We start from the raw sequence: 11,955 nt of genomic DNA on the forward strand, positions 1-11,955 counted from the left end.
AGCAAACTCTTTAAGATAGTGTTTAAATGTGTATGTATATATATATATATACACACACATACATGCATTTATATGTATATAGGCATGTTTGCTTTTGTCTGTGTTCTGTTCCCATTAGCAGAACAAGATAGTTCTGAGAGGAGAAAAACTGGACTGGCTACAGGACCAGTACATCTCCAAGGGGAGATTTGGAAAGAAAATTAGTAGGACAGAAGAATAAAACACGGCACAGGCCCTCTTTTGCCCTCCTTGCTCAGCACTGAGTGTTTGGTTTGTTGGTTTGGTTTGGTTTCGGTTTGGTTTTTTTTTGTTTGTTGGTTTGTTTTTTTTTTTATTTTAGTCAGGTGGTTTGGTTTGCTCTGGTGATAAACAGTTCTGGATAATTAGAACTTCCTACTCTTCCTCTCCTCTTGTAGTTTCTACACTCTTTAACACATTTCCCATAATTCCTAACCAAGAATAGGTGGTTCACCTGGATAACTCTTTAATATCTATTTAGGCTTTATCCAAGCAGGAAGAGCATGGATTACCTCCCTTTCCTGCTGTGCTGGGGCGTAAATATTTGTCCAAGATCTGCATTTCTTCCGTACCCCATTGAGCATCTTTAGGGCATGGTGAAAATGCTGGCAGATCTGAACACTCTGGGGGCAGGGATCTAGGAACTTGAAGGAGTTTTGGAAAGTGATGCTGTCTTTACTCCAACAGGATTAGGTGACAGGCAAAGAAAGGCTCCAGAAGGGAGAAGAAGACAAACCTTCCTTGCAGAAAAGCCCCAGCTGAGCTTTGGAACTGGACTAAGTTACAGGAAATACAGGATGAATTCCCCATATACACCATGTACGTTTTTTCTTAAAGCAGAAACAGCTATGAGGTCATGCAAGGTTATGGGGAAAAGAGAAACACAAACCTTAAGTGGAGATGATGAGTTTGGTATGCTGGAGGCACCTGGGCTGAGAGAATCCCCAACCTAAGAATAGCTGTGTTTTACTAAACAGCTAGTGTTTGTTTGCATGCCTGCCTATTTGCACTCTTTATCACACTCACAAGCTGACAAGGAAATTTCCTTTTCCACCCCCACACTTCTGCGGTGGGTGTTATCAGACAGCCCCTCCTACTCGTGGCATTCCCTTGTGCTTCTGAGAGATGCAGCAAATCAGCTCTGCACTTGACTTCACCACAGCTCAGCCTGGTTGTTTCCCTGCTCACCAGTGATAGGAGAGCTCTTGGTCTTCAGCAGCAGCTGGGGAACCCAAACATGACGTGGCACAACATCATCCAGCTCTCTGAAAGCTTGTAAACACAAGATGGCCACCTGAGCTTGTCCTGGAGTTGGAGGCACTTGCATCTCCACTGCTGAGCCCTAGAGCCAACTTCTTGCTTTCTTCCTGCTTTCTTTCTACAGAGGCAGACTAAGGCTACAGAGATAAATATCCCCAAACTCCACTTGCATGTAGTCACTTCTGTTCTGCAGTAACAGGTTGTCCTACCATCTCATCTGCCACCTGGAAGAAAAATCACCCTTTTCAGAGCAATTATCCTTACTGCTGCTGCTGGATCGGTGGGGGCAGGAGAGGTGCTGTCCTAGGCAGGTACTCAGGTGGTTACATAGTGGTTCAACAGGTACCTTTTTCTTTCTGAAGACTAATAAGGGCAACAGCATCAATACAATCTACTTTTGGAAGCATGAAATGCACTGCGAGTGTAGAATTGCCTCCTAGTGCCCAGGCAGAAAATCAATTTCCTGGAGAAGTGGAACCCCTATTACTAAATCTGTGATGGACCTTGCTTTTTAACAATTCTTTTAAAATCATTTCTTTTGTACTTGGAGTAAGAGTCCATATTATGACTTGTGACTTATTTTTATTTAGAAATCAACATGCAAAGACTCAGCTGCTTCTCCTGCATACTGAAAGATGCTACTGCCAGAAGAAACAAGATACAGCCTAATCACAGGCACTTTTTTTTTTTTTGTGTCAAGTGTTAATCCCTGGCTTTGCAACAGTGACTAAATATTTATGTTTCACTGCCAAAAGTGCGTAGCAGCAAACCAAAGCTAGCATTTTAAGACTTGTGTGCAACGAGTGACTCACTGAGACTAAAGATGTGAAGATCAGAGCAGCCCCTTCCCTGGGGTTCTCTTCTGAAGAAGGAGGAGCAGCTGCTTTCTGCCACCCCCTAAGAACCACACCAGTCACCAGAGATGGGTTGTTTTGTTCTGGAGCAGCAAAACAGGGTCACTGAGGGGAAGAAAGGAGCTCATTCTTTTCAGAGGAAGGAGCCACTCCAACCCAAAACATCAAATGCCAATAGGGAAAAGAACAAACTTTCTTCAAAGGGAGACTTGGTAACAAGCAGGAAAATAAAACACATGTAAAAACCATGTAAAAACTAAGGGAAAGCAGGAGCCTGTACACATAGGAACAACAATGGAAAGCTCATGGAGAGACAAGGGCTTGAGCATGCACATGCCACCTTATTGATCTAAAGGTCTTTTAGATGAGCAGAATCAGCAACAGAAGATGTTCCTTTCTGAAAGACACTTTGTGCAGCTGGTTGCTCATTCAGAATTGCTAAGATAAACATCCTGGTTCTATTTGCCATTTTCTTTCCCCCATCTCCTAACAATCCCCATCCATGCTGACAGCTGAAATTAATATATGTACTTTTTCATTTATCATAAAAAACAACCTGCTGCTAAACTAATATAGGCTATACTTAACTATGTATTTCACAACACAGAAGGAAGGATGACATCAATTTCTTTTAATTAGGATACGGGACAAGAATAAATCTATTTTTGCAGTTGCCACAATCTTACATATCTTCAGCAAATCCTTTTACCACCTGGTAAAAAGGGGGAAGGGAACTAGAAAGCTTTCTCCATCTGTAAAGTGAAGCTTGATGATGAAAATTGAGAGCTGCTGAAAATACCATGGTGATGGAGACTCTTCAGCTGAATATCCAGCCCCCGCTGTGATAACAAGCAGCACTCTCATCTCCTTCCACAGTCAGTGACAATAAAGACAGATTTCTCCTTGTAAGGGATGTCAGTACCTTCCTCACAAAGGATTCAATGGTTTCTCTTTCTGCAATTTTTTAATGGATCTGACCCCTTTTGGCATTTTGCTATTTAGACAGTGAGTATTAGGATTTATACTTTTCTGGCAAATAAATGACATATATTTTCTCTGCAAAATTCCCTGTGTTGAGAATATAAGAATGAAAATCCCTGGCTGTTCCCATATGGCTTCTTCTCAAATATATATATATATACATGCAAATTTCCCTGGACCCACCTTCCACCACAGAAATTCTGTCTCAGTGAAGTTTGGCCTTAGATGATTATAGGATTTCTGGAGACCCCAAGGCCCTGCAGGAATTGTTCTCTCAGCATGTCAGGCATGCAGAGATCCCAGCTGCCACCCATGGGTGTGCACAAAGCAGACAGCACAGCATCGTTCAGGAGGTCTGACCCATCCCTGGCAGGTTGGTGTCCAAATATGATAAATACAGGTGAGAGGAGTCAGGAGTTGGTGCTTCATTTCAGCTTCCTGAATCCATTTTACACAAGGAAGGCATGAATTTTGAGTAGTTCCACAGGAACAAAGCAGAGGCCTTTTTCCTACAGTTAGGAGAACCGCATCTTGGATTCTGCCTTTATTTCCTTAAAATTACTTCTGCATTGAATCATGTCCTGTGAAGAATCTGGATTTACATTACAGCAGAAAAATGCTATTTTCTGTGGCAATTCAGGATGACAGTTTGAAGACTCTTGAAGCTTCCAGTACATTTTTATAAGGAGTTTTACATTTAAAAGGATCATTAACTATACAATCCCATAATTGGATCCTTATGTTCCAGGTTTTGTTTGAAAAGCTCAAATGGTGTCTACGTATGTTAATAAACTTATTTTAGCACCAAGAGCACAAATGTGTGAGAAATTGACTTGGAGGAGAAATGAAAGGGAGACCATCTAAAGTTCCATTTTTGTGAGGGAAGGAATCTGACATGTTGGGGGCACAGCAGGAAACCAATGAGGAACAGAATGTACAGCCATCACTGCTGTTAAATATAGATCCCCAGTTCTGAGGCAGTGCAGAGCCTTGCTCTTGGGGTCTCTTCTGCTAACAGGTGTCTCATGTCCTCAAAACACCTCACATTCAGGACAAAAATTGAATCAGATGAGTGCATTCCACCTCTTTCTCCATCTGCTGTAACTTTTTCCAGAAAGTGTTGGAGCACTTTTCTACAGGTCATACAAGCATCATATTGCTGGAAATAATTTTTTTTCAAAGTTTTTTAATTAGGTCTAACATAACTGTGAAATGGCTCCATTCTGCTATCAATTGTGTATTACAAGTGAAAAGAATCCAAGATGACTCTCTGTGCTTTGCTCCATTTGTTTTTTTCCAGGTGAATGTAGGATCAGTCCTTCTTCCCCTGACCTTCAACTATTACTCTAACACAGAATATATTAGCATGAGTCAAATAGTGTGACTACAACAGCATCATGGTAAAGTAAATACCATATAGTTATACTTCCTTCCTCTGGCTATATCTCCAGGAGACAGGCTTCATAAAGAGCTACACCCAGTAGTAAAATAATTTGTGCTGAATAAACAAATAGAGAGATGTTATAAAGTCCAACATGGAGCTCAGCCAGAGCTGAGCCACCACTTTTAAGTGGCAATATGTCAGCTGCAAATGAGCAATGTGAGAGAAGCAGAGACATTTGTATAGCCAAACAAGTAGGAGCCTAAAATGCCAAAGTTAAGGCTGCAGATGATAGTAGGTTTTGCAAGCTGAGCACCCTTGGTCTCCATGCATGGACCTATAGCTTTTGAAAGCTTTCCTCCCTCCTTCTCCTCCCCCTCCCCATGCCTAAATGTAACAGTAGATTTGCCCTATTTAGGGAATAAATCAAAACACTTCATAGAAGCAGCCTATGTGTGGCTGAGGGAATGGCAAATACATGCTAGACCGATGCCATACCTTGTATTCTCCTCATCAGAACCAGGGATGGGACTTCACAGTGTAGCCCAAGCAGAGATCTCTGCTACCACCCTCCCTCCATTACCTGACTGCTGGTGCTTGATGTCTTTTGTATATATATATGAATATATATGTGTGTATATATATATATATATATAAATATATGGATGGATGGATTGATTCTTCCCAACAAACTCGTTTTACACCTGAGCTCTTTGTTTTTAGGACAGGGCATAAAGCTGTGTCCCCCTGGCATGTGTTTCCTTGTAACCCTCTGGGTCATTCCCCCCTCCTGTCTGCTGGATGTTCACCACCATGACTGAGGATAACAAGCCAGCAGAAGAGCAGGAATTCCCACACAGCTCTCATGATATGCCATTTGTACCTCTTCATTTTTTCCCCCAACACAAGCATTTCTGCAGCCCCTCTGCCAAAAGCAGCTCAGAAAGACATTTTAACTGCTCCATAATTAGGAAAGAGCCCTTTCACCTTCCCTCTCCAAAGTACTGGATTTAGGAAATCTGTAAGTATGGACAGAATGGAAGAAGCTGGAGAAATACAAGACAACTTTGGAGAGCAGCTTGAGCAGAGATTCCTGCAGTGGTACATAGTTCTGGGAATTGTGATCTCCCACAGAAAGATCAGAACAGCAACTCCTGCTAAAGGTAGCATCTTTTAGTGTAACACTTCTCTATAGTGAAATAACATAATATTCACTTCCTATGGATGGAGAAACTCAGAAATGTACCAAAAAACCTCAACCCAAAACCACCTTGTTGACAAGAAAGAGCTGCAATAAGGCAGGGTGGCAGATGCCCCATGACAGCACTACAACATAAACGAGAAGTACAACAGCTGTTGATACTTAAGACAATCCACCCCTTTTTACTACTTTGTTGTAGAAGACCTCCAATATTTACACAGAGATGTATTTTTCATCTAATGCCCTTTTATCCAATAGGAAAGTTTTCCCCTTGCACCTCTAAAATACAACAGAGGGGGAGGCTCAAGTAACATGGTAGAAGTTGATATTTCTCTCTCTGACTTGGGCAAAAAGTCAATGTTTGACACCAAGCAAATTTAGCCATGGAAAATAAAACACTGCCTTACACAGGACAGTAATACCAAGGTTCTGAAAAATACTACAACTTTGTCTGCAGCTTTCACACTGTTAGACTGCATGGAATATACATGTAGTTTCAATATGTTTTTTTAAAAATCACAATGGTTGGTTACTAATACTGGGACTGATGTGTGATAGAAATGATAAACCAGAGAAGCAAGATGGTTAGAAAAAATACTCAGGTTATTTGGGAATAGATTTGTAAAGCAGATAAAGAGCTGTGGAGCACTTGAGTACAGAAACAGTTGACATCTGAACTAATGGAAAAGAGCATTACCATTGCCTCATAATTTTTTTTCAAACAGATGGAGTTCAGGCCTTGTAAAATGTTAGTCCCCACAACCCTTGCAGCTGACTAACAGAGAAAAGTACATTTCTTGATTATTTGTCAAACCAAACATTACACAAGAGAAGATTCAACTTTAATCAAGTACTTGCACTACTCACCTAACCACGCACGACTGGAAAAGTCACAGCATGCAAACAGAAACAGATGTTCACTTTCACAAACAAATGCCATCCTTACCAGGCATAAATCCTACAGAGGATGAAAGGGAATCACAGGCTTATCAGCCATGTACTGCATATCCCAAAACATTCTTACTCAAAGATACTTATAATATCTCTATTAAACGCCAAATAAAGATATTTTCCTCTCTCTGAACTTTATCTCTGCAGTCTCTTTGGGATAGTATCTTCCAAGACAAGTGGCAGATGCTTCTAGGGAAATGCTTTTAACTTGCACAGTGAGCTATTTTAAAGGGATGCCATCTATTTTCAGCATACTCTTATCTAGCCTCTGCTAGACCCATTAGCTTATCAGAAATAACTGGAAATACTTTTTAGAGGAAAAATATTGATTACTAGTTTGCATATTTGAACAGGTTTCCAAGCCAATCCTCCTCTTTCCCATCTCCAGGGCTTACTATCCTCTTCAGCATTTCCCCCATCCTGCTCCAAAGATGTTGAAAGTTGTCTGCAATGGATGGCTCATGGCTGAACTGCTGGATGTTGGTGCACTCTCTAAAGCCAGTGGTGACCTTGTAACAAATATCTTCCAGCCAGTACAAAGAGGAAGCAAAGAGCACTATATCAGTGCAGAGAAAAGGACAGTAAAGGACAGTAAAGAAAAGGACATATGCAAAGTTCCATATCAGAAAACAGATCATGTGCAGGCAACCATGCCATGGTTTCTGCAGATGCACCATTCTTCCCTTGGTCAGATTCTCAGGCAGTGGCAGGGATCAGATGCACAGGTAAGGTCCAGTGTTGTCCACACCTACTCCTTATCCCAGAAGGACAGGTGTGCTCAGCTCCTTTCTGTGTTTGCCTGCTGTCTTTCGCTTATTTCTCCCCAGTCTCCATTTGTCTCAGCCTCCTTGAGCACTTTTTGAATTGCTGAATGTCATGAATTGAAGGCAGCACCCTTGGCTTCTCCAGGACATCAGGCAGAAGAAGCTCATGCTGTTACCATGTCTTGCTGTTATCACGAGTAACTCAGATTTTGGAAAAGCTTTAATTTCTTTCTTGTGAAACACCATGTCGCTGTTGAGCAGCTAGCAGAGTAATGAAAGCACCAGTTCTCAGTGGCAAGAAGGAATGACCTTTATTGTTTTGATTTCATCATATATATAGAGTTTTCAAAAGTCACCCAGATTGGTCAGTCAGAAGCCTTCCCCCAGGCCTGATTGGCCAGGCCTGCACTGTCCAAGTTCTGGGACACTGTTTCAATAACATCCAAACTTTATCTTTATTTATAAAACACAAGAAAATTCTCATGGGAAAAACCTGTGCTAGCCACACCACCACATAATTCAGCTCTGAGGCAGACCCTAGGAAATGAGGCTTCTTTTCTCTGTACAAATAACCACCTATGCCTCTCTTCATCACTGCTACATTTCTACTTACAGAGAAAGCAAAGGAAGGGCAAATACCATTTTATGCATGACATTAGTTTGGAACCCCTGAAATTCAGAAAAAAGAAACACCAAGAATTGTATGTGCAGTCAATATACCTTGAAGAAATCCATGCACTTTTCCACATACATACACAGTTTTAAAGTATTTGCAGCATGCATGCACTCCACTGCAGCTGCCACCCTTTCTTACAGCACATCATTATCCACATGTGCCAGAGTAATTTTGGCACTGTGGGCATTGTATCCTTTCTTATCTCATATAGGGTGATCTGTCAGGAGGAGGATAGCTGGAGAAACAGCAACAGATGGAGAACATGTCTAAAGCATGTGAGTGGATGATGAGTTTTCCTTTCTCCAGTGGGTGCTTCCATACCTGCCCCACGCTGCGTGATAAATCCAGGCAACAGCACACATTCACATGGTAACTGATTGTGTATCTCAGGCTTTTACTGAGCAGCAACAGACCTGTCAGACATGGAAACCAAGGAACAGTGTAGTGCCTTCGTGCAAATGCAACTCCCCAGCAGTGGCTGCAGATCACGAGCACAAGGACATTTTCCACTGCTCTAGCCTGAGCTGCAGCAAAGAATGCTCTCAGCAAAGGCTGTGGATCTACCTTGACAGTCTTGCTGCAAGTCAAGAAACTACCAGAGAACCAGTGAGACTACTTCCCCAGGGTCACACCAGCAGATCATTTAGTTTTGGCAACCACCATATATGAAAACTGCCCTTTAACGTTTGATTTTCTGCATAACAAAGATTTGTGTGAGTTATGAAGCAAGCCCTTGGCTGGAGAAATGTGCTGATGGAAAACAATTACATTAATTTCTTGACTCTTAGCAAAAAGAACACACAGCATTGACCCAGCATAAGCTCTTAAAAAATCCCCATTAAGTTACCTGGAAGAAGAAAACATTAGAAGGAACAGTTAATAGACTGGAATGTCTCTCATGCTTCTGGGAAGGAAAAAAGTTTGTCAAAAGGTGAAGCTGTTACAAGCTCAGATGATGGCCTCATCCATATCATGACTACCAGTATAACAGGAATTCAACCAGGATTTTCGTACTTAAAAGTTCCCTAGAGAGTGTGATGAGAGAAAACAAGAGCTTCTTACAGCAAGCAGGTGACTTCCCCAGCAGAGATGCTGACCCCTACATTGAAACCTTGTACTGAATCACATATCAAATGACTTATACTATACCCAGACTTCATTAAATAGAGAATATCATGTTTAAATTTAAAAAAATAATAGACTATTAAACAGGTGGAGGTCTCGAAAAGGAAATGGATGGTTGAATATAAAGTGAGAAATCAGGTCCTCTTAGAAAAATCAGTACTTTATCCAAAAAGACAAATAAAGGCTAGACTCCCTTTAGAGTAGAGAACCATTACACACCTCAGCTGTGGGATGAAGTACAGTAACATGCTTCATGTTCTTTGCAAGCAGGTCTGAAGAGCAGTGTAAGAGCCCCAGTTGTCACTCACAATCAGCAGCCAGGGTAAAAGCAGCAATCATCACCAGATTTACACCCTGCCTTTCTTTGTGAAGGATCCTTGTGAGAAATGGGTTTAGGCCTCCATGAAACTCCATGAGCAATGAGAAATTTTGACATTCAGGCACTTTTTGGTGGCAGTCACGTTACCTTCAAGATGCCCCATCCTTAAAGCTCCCCCTTAATGTTTCATGATATATCATTACATTCTTTTTCCATGTGTGAACATGGACAGCCAGGGCTGTCCATTAGCATTTAAAGCTCTCAAGAACAGCAACAAAATCACAACAAACCAATGGATGCATTACCTGCACTAACTGGGACTAGCACAGATTCCCAGATTTGAGTTTTCCTGGCAAGCAAAGAATCCAGAACCCTCCAAGGCCCAGGAGAACACTCCATCACCAAAGAAGGAAGCACTCTTTCACCATCAGTCTTGAGAGATGGCAAATTAAATGACATCATTCTGCAAATACTCAGTGGATCTTGGCATCACTGAAGGGAAAGTCTGAGAGCTTGAAGAACCATCCATCTCAAGGTGTCACGTGGTCTTCAGCGATACACAGGCAAGACATGTGAAAACAGACAAGATTCGTGATGTAAATTGACCAGAAGCGATTAAACAGATTCCCAGTGGTACAGCTCCCAGGGACTGAGTTCAGGGTGTGCCAAGTGAATTCCTGGTGCTCACTACTGCCAGTTGAGTCTTCAGGAAGCTTAATGTGAAACTTCTGCAAGTAGTATTTGCAGACTCTCCTGATGTGTGATTTCACTGGAGAAACAAGCCTCCTGCTTGAGAACCAAATGAATTCTTTTGTTGAAGTGAGGGTGCTAGTGTCACTGAAATCAGTGTTTGACATTTCATGTGAAAGGGCAGAGTTTCAGATTAATCAAGCCCAAGGCAGGTTACACTTCCCTCTCTCAGGAAAAGAAAAAATGGCTTCAGGAGCTTGCAAGAAAAGTCTTGTAAAAGGAGTACTTGGAAAAAGTCAGGGGAGCTAGGCTGGCTATCCGAGTAGTAAAAAGAAAGCCAGCAGTAGTCAGCTTGTATTTGTTTAATATAAGAGATCTCCATACTCAGTTCCATCAGAACAACTGCTCCCTAAGGCAATTTTAATACCTCAGCTTTGTCTAGGAAATAAAGCAGATCAACAAAAGAAAATTATTGTTCATGGTGGATGTGCTGAAGTGGGGATTTAAGTTTTACACATATGGTCATGGACTCTAAATGAACCACTGAAGCTCAACTTGGCAACATGATCTCAGGCTTTATTATTCTACAAAGTATCAGCTCAAAAAAAGTCCAACATTTGGAATTTTTAGAAAAGGAATAGAGAACATAATGCCATTTTCCAGCTGTGTAAGTTCAGATGCACCTGCATCATATATTTTGTATGAGGTTTGCCCCCTCCCATCATAGAAATACAGAACTTGGCTAGGGAAGGTTCAGAGAAGGGCAATTAAAATGACAAACAGCTGCTCCATGAGGAATAAACAGACTGGTACTCTTCAGCTTGGTAAACAGATGACCAAATGAGGAGTAAGTAGCAGATCATACAAGCAAAGGTAGGATACAAAAGTTGGGGGGATGAATTGCCCATTAAAATCTTCAGAGGTATCAAAGGAAGATGTCAGTGGGTTCTTTGCACAATATGTAGTTCAACTTCAAAACCTGTTGCTACACCAAGTTGTGGCTACCAGTGGTTTACTGCTATTCTAAACCAATAATTATGTGTTAAGTAAACCCCAATGGACTTTTCTTCCATGAGATACAAAGCCATAATTTTGTAGGAAGACCATTGAGCATGACAGAGAAGAATACACTGGGGCGGTAATGGACAAAATTATCTTTTGGGAGCTGAAAATTCAGTCTGCAGAGATTGAAGTGTTGCTCTGGTGTTAAGATTTCATCCTTTTTATAGCTCATATATTTGTCCTCTTTGGATAGAAGATATTTTCCTTCAGAAAATTTGAACCTTGAGAACCAATACATTACTACAGACATGATGGAATCTGAAGGTTCATAAGCTGCAACTGATGCAGTCTCAAGTACCTCATCTACACATTTCCTGAACAACAAAGACAAAAAGTCCCTCCAGCAGTCAAGAAGATGCATGTGTTAAGGTAAAAACTAATGGAATAAGCAGCATTCAGATTACTGCTCGTGACAATTAGACAATGAAAAGATCTTTCCAGCAGAGAGCTCGAAGAATTTATGTATTAAACCTCAGATGTATCTAGCCTGTTTCATCATGTAAACCTACAACCAGTGAAGAAAACTGGAAGCTTGTGCTCTTCTCTCACACTAGGGTTGGTTCACAGTGGCTTCTTCTTTTATTGGAAGGCACAGATTGGCTGATGGGAGTGTATGATTAGCAGGCCTGGTGCTGGTTCTCCTGACATTAACTAGGGGGAGAACGGACTGCTC

Source organism: Lichenostomus cassidix, chromosome 2 (genome assembly GCF_008360975.1).
Source record: "Lichenostomus cassidix isolate B80296 chromosome 2, HeHo_3.0, whole genome shotgun sequence".
NCBI lineage: Eukaryota > Metazoa > Chordata > Aves > Passeriformes > Meliphagidae > Lichenostomus > Lichenostomus cassidix.